Raw genomic sequence first — 6,307 nt, forward strand, 5'->3', positions numbered from 1 at the left:
GTAGTCGCGGTAGTTTCAGTTTCAGCTGCTGATGTAGTCGCGGTAGTTTCAGTTTCAGCTGCTGATGTAGTCGCGGTAGTTTCAGTTTCAGCTGCTGATGTAGTCGCGGTAGTTTCAGCAGCTGATGTAGTCGCGGTAGTTTCAGTTTCAGCTGCTGATGTAGTCGCGGTAGTTTCAGTTTCAGCTGCTGATGTAGTCGCGGTAGTTTCAGTTTCAGCTGCTGATGTAGTCGCGGTAGTTTCAGTTTCAGCTGCTGATGTAGTCGCGGTAGTTTCAGTTTCAGCTGCTGATGTAGTCGCGGTAGTTTCAGCAGCTGATGTAGTCGCGGTAGTTTCAGCAGCAGTAGGTATGGTAGTTTCAGTACTGGTAACCGTGTCTAAATGATAAAATGTGTAACGAATATTATCATAGCTACGAAAGTAAAACCAAATGACGAGTCAGTTGGTAAGAGTTGAAGCGAACGGGCGGATGACCTTGTGACTAATTAAAATGATATGTTAGCTAAAAGGACAAAGTTTGCCCGGAAGCTGGTAAGTTGCCAAGAATGTATATTACCGCGAAAAAAAAATTGATCATAGAAATCAAGTTGACATGCAAGGATTGGGATGTTGAAACTATCGCAATCTGTTATATAAATTTCTCATATCATTGAATTAGCAAATTTCATCAATTTCGATATCTATTTCACGGAAAAGTGTAACAAAAAACCAGAAGAAAGTCAAATAATTTAAAAACGAGAGAAGAAACAAATTGATACAGAAATAATAATACAACGGAAGAACGTATTGATTCGTTCGTTCGAGCGTTTGTCAGCACAAATGAGCTGTCACGTGACAAAAATCCATATGGCTGCAACAATGTCGTTGACCGCATGACGTCATAGTTTGTTTGCCAAATTTCGGGCATCAACTCTCATGTAAATATAAGATTATTTCTGACCATCGTTAAGATATCGTCAGGTCAACAATACAACGCTTTGGGTGTCTATAGATATTTTATATGCCGGACCCGTGAGATTGTAGTTAGCTAGTTGTTCAAAGTTCGATTCGATACAAACTGCATATAACTGATAATATTAACAATGAAACTTACTGGCTTTAACGACCGGGCATGAAGTCACAAATGACGTCATCAACAGCAGTACGGCTCCAAGGGTTAGGAAGTAGTTCATCTGTAACGATAGACCCACACGTAATGACATAACGGTGAAAAAAAAACTAGTTTGAAAAAGACTAGTTTTTTGTCTACAAAATCTTCGAAGAGATTGACTGTATTTACGTAGGAATGTATCTCCCATGCCCGCGTGATGCCATGTTGTGGGATCTCTGGGGCGTGTCATTATGTCTACAATTCTGCCTAACGGATGAAAACCCTTAAACATTAACTAATTACCTTTTCGTCTGAACGTTGCAAGAATTTTCAAGAATATTTGCGTCGTCGTCGTCAAAGTCGAGTGTGCCCACCAAATGAAATCTCATTAAATGTAGTCACACAAAACGTCAAGAATTGCGGAGTATGAATAGCGCTGACAAACAGGTGGTGGGAAATACGTTGTGTTAGAGATTATTACTGATAGGACCCGTATTGCCTTATTGTATGCGTAACAAATGCACTCGCATTAAAAGTTGCCACACACAAAGCGTGAAGAATTGATGAATAGAAACACTGATAAACAGGTGACGGGAACCAGACATTGTGTTAGTGAAGAATGCTGATGGGACCTGCATTTCTAAGAGAAGCAGATTTTACAGATTATTTGCGCCATTATGTAAGCTGCCTGCACCGTATTCATTCACTATTCACAAAAAGAAGCGTGAATTCATGAATTGATGAATAGAAATAGCACTGATAAACAGGTGACGGGAACCAGTCATTGTGTATGAGAAGAATGTTCAATTGGACAATGGGCAAAATTCTTTGAAAAATGACGGCAGGATTTATACCTAACAAAATATGTGAAAGTGATCTCCTCTACCCCGTGAAAATCCCTCCAAATTTATTCCAATCCAAGTACAGCTATTATTGGAACATATCAAACTCGAATGAATAGATAATATCTCCGCTGAGGAGCATACATTTTGCCGTTATTTATCCGTCTGTTTGTTTCAGAAACAAAGCTGTGTCAACAAAATGATTAATTTTCTACGAATCCAGTTCATAATACCTCTGTCGTGGTCCATGTTGGTTGTTCTGCGGTAGATTTCTTTTCAATGTCCATTAGGTATCAGTTCTTTCCATCAGCATAGATACAATAAATGCTTGAAGAAAATGTACTACGGTCTATCTACCACTAGGGGGCGTATCGATCTAATTGTCCGCGTCAAATTGACAAACGATCGAATAAACGAATAGATGTTGCATGTTTTTTTATTTGAAGTCGTCTCGGTGACACCAGCAGAGAAAACTGATGTCGCTTTGAAACAATGCTACGTCATCATTTTAACCCTACGACGGGCATGTAGGACATTTTCTATAACAGTCACCCATACATTGTGGAAACGCAGGCAAAAGTAAATCGATAAAAGGGAGACAGCCAGGATAACAGTTCTCGTGACATTTTACTTGACACGCCCACTCCTTAGCAATACCAGGGTAACCAATGTTCTATGAATAAGCGCCGCCAGCGACCATCATCAGAACTAGAACTACCAGATACTGAAAGGAAGGTCTATCATTATAAAATCTGTGTGTTTTCAATCTAGAAACGGAGGGATGACCCGTGAGCTTTCGTTTAACGACGAGCACTACGCAGTGGCCTGGGCACGAGAAGATCCTCCAGGTGTAAATGTTGGCCTCAAATTGCTTAAGTAAACTACATGTAGATCTCTATTATTTTATCCTATGCGCATTATCGATCGTAAATCATCGATTGGACTAATCAATCGATCACCTACTGCGGCAATCGAGGATCCACCAGGTGTCAATAATGAACACTGGGACATTAACCACTGCAGCAATAGAGGATTCCATAGTTTTACAAAAGGGAGAAATATTAATTAGATAACCATTGATGACAACATGATTCTCCGTAGATTTCAGATCCCTTGTGTTTGTAAAGTCGATGAAACGTGTTGAACTGCATGTACGAATACAAAGATGATTATAGCGATTTGAATAGATAGAGTTTCATATTTGATCAAACTGTGGAAATTATGAAGGTTTTAATTCTCACTACCACTCAGACGACTGTCAAATAATATCGCATTACATTAAAATTAGGCAGCTGTAGAGAATATTGATTTCCTTTGTCTTGATGCTGAAAATACAAAGTTTTGGACGGGTTTATCCATTGGTCAGGAGGTTGGGCGGAGAGACAAGCAGTAGGTCTGAGAGCTGTAACACTGCATACATGGCTCGGTAAAACTGATCCGAAGATTTATCGGGCAGACAGACAAACTCCTACATAAATAGATAGACATACAGACAGACAGACAGACAGACTGACAGACAGACAGGCAGATAATTTTACTGACATACTGACAGCAATGCAGCCAGAAAGACAGACAGCTAGAGACAGAAATCGAGTTAGGTCAGATACACAAGAAGCAGAAATAACTCAGTTTGCTGGCTAATAGTGACAATGTAAGATATTATTGAGGTAGAACAAGACTCTAGTCCAGTAATGATTCAACTACAACCAATTAAATCTTAATATCCGAGGCTTTTTGGAGAAAGTTTGAGACTAAACCAGCCTCACTGAAATTCTAAAAAGTTACCCGTAGATGGCAACTGACAACGATTCAGTAAAATTTTGATAAGGGCTCAGATGATAAGTTATGATAAATCGCTAACGATGACTTTTTCATTCTCGTTGACTCTTTGAATTTAGTAAAATCATGATTAGATACTAATGACGACCATCTCATTCTCGATGACTTCAACGATTCGAGAACCGTTTCACTTTATGAAAGGATGAAAAAAGACTTTAGGCTTCTATTGGTTTTCCCGTTAAATGGACCAATCAGCGAACGTTTTACTGAACAAGGAAGTATTTCGCAAATCGATATATAACGTCATGCGCAACAGCGCCAGTAATGAAATCACGCTTCGTGAGGCCAGGGGGCTGGTGGAAGCGAGTTCGGGAGTGATACCGGACCCCTGGCAAGCGAGGATGTGACTGCGAATGCAGGTGGCGCAGAATTGGACAGGCGACCAGTCTAAATCAATGGGACAGGCAACCAGTCTAAGCTTTAGATTTTGCTGCCTTCTCGTGGAATTTCTGCGAACTATTAGAAAAAACCAGTCGTTTCTAAACAGTAGAAAAACTTAAGTTGGGAGAGTAATTTTGATTTGAGTCATATATCCCTCTGTTGGATTTTCTATGAACTAAAACGACAAAACGTTTTTTTTTGTGTTTGAAATTAAATAAATGTTGTAGTTAATGAAGATGTTAGACTGGTTACCGGTCTCTTTCTTCAACTAGATATTGAATGGAACAGGCTACCAGTCTAATGAAAATGTGTGAGCTGAGGATGTTACTGCGGCAGTCGATGATGAATAATCTACTGTCAATTGATGGAAGGTTCGAACCCCGGACACTCCGCACATCTTCTAAACAGTATCCGGACCTATCCAACTCAGTATCACTAATTTCTGGGTTCGAACCCTAGGCACCCCAGTACATCCTCTATTCAGCATCAGGGCCACTCTGAATCACTGTCAGTAATTACTGGGTTCGAACACGGGATATCGTTTATGTTCTATTCGGCATCAGGACCAATAATCACCACTTGTTTGAATTCAAAGAGCTGCTTACTTTCATTGTCAAGATTTTTCAACTCATTTGTCAAAAGAAACATGAAACGTCGCTTTTGGTTAAAACAATGATTTTTTATTCGTCCATTTCAAATACACTAGAAATCTTCTTTACAAGGGTCGAAAAAAAACAATAAATATCACATTATAAGATGAAATTTCAGACAAAATAGCCCACATTTTCTAGGGCAGGATTTGATTGTCTCTCTACCGATTCTGGAATTCTTTTGTGGCATGTTAATTTTGACCATATTACACTCTACCTATTCCATAAGTGTAACCTGTAAACCTCCGATAGAAGCGGCCGGTAGTGAGTTTGCAATATGTAAACCTGATAGAAGCGGCCCCGGTGGAGTTTGTAATCTGTAAACCTGATAGAAGCAGCCGGCAGAGTTTAAAATGTGAAAACCTGATAGAAGTGGCCCCGGTAGAGAGTTTGCAATCTGTTAACCCAATAGAAGCGGCCAGTAGAGAGTTTGTAATCTGTAATCCCGATTGAACCGTCTGGTAGAGAGTTTGTAATCTGTAAACCTGATAGAAGCGGCCGGTAGAGAGTTTGTAATCCGCAAATTTATATTGCGGAATATGTTCAATCAAGACCTGCCACAGAAAATGAATTTTTCTCTGAAAAACATGGAAACAATTGCATCAGGAGGTATAAAATCAAAACGGATTTGGATCCTCAATTGTGGAACTCAATCCAGCACTGTGGAACTGAGTCCAGAAATGTGGAACTGGATTCTGAATTGTGGAACTGAGTCCAGAACTGCGGAACTGAGTCCGGAAGTGTGGAACTGGATCCACGTTGGAATAATGCGAAGAGATGAAATGGCACCTGACCAATGACCGTCTTAAATAAAATATCATTCATAATAATTAATCATAATCATACATGTACTTATATAACAATTAACTGATAATAATAACAATCGTAATTATGATAATAATAATAATAATAATAATGATTTCAATCAATATTCTATGATAACTATTAGAATGTTGTAAGCATCAGGAATTTGTACAGAAAGGATATAAAAATATAAGCGTTATACGTCAGTAATGTATAACACAACTGTACAAGAAAAGCCATTTATATTTAATATATTAAAATCTATATAATTGCACATATAATTTACACATAGTTCGAATTTTGTCACCTCAAAATCATAAAGATTGGAAAAGACTTTGTATAAGTACATGAAAAAATGCCACCAAACAGCCTAGTTTGAATATTCTAACTTATCAGGGTAAGCAGGCAGCAACCTCAACAGGGATTCGAACCTGATGACATCGCGAGACTCTGCCACTGACCTCCCTCGGCAGGGATTCGAACCTGGTGACATCGTGAGACTCTGCCACGTTCCTCCCTCGGCAGGGATTCGAACCTGATGACATCGTGAGACTCTGCCACGTTCCTCCCTCGGCAGGGATTCGAACCTGGTGACATCGTGAGACTCTGCCACGTTCCTCCCTCGGCAGGGATTCGAACCTGGTGACATCGTGAGACTCTGCCACGTTCCTCCCTCGGCAGGGATTCGAACCTGATGACATC

Source organism: Tubulanus polymorphus, chromosome 10 (assembly GCF_964204645.1).
Source record: "Tubulanus polymorphus chromosome 10, tnTubPoly1.2, whole genome shotgun sequence".
NCBI lineage: Eukaryota > Metazoa > Nemertea > Palaeonemertea > Tubulaniformes > Tubulanidae > Tubulanus > Tubulanus polymorphus.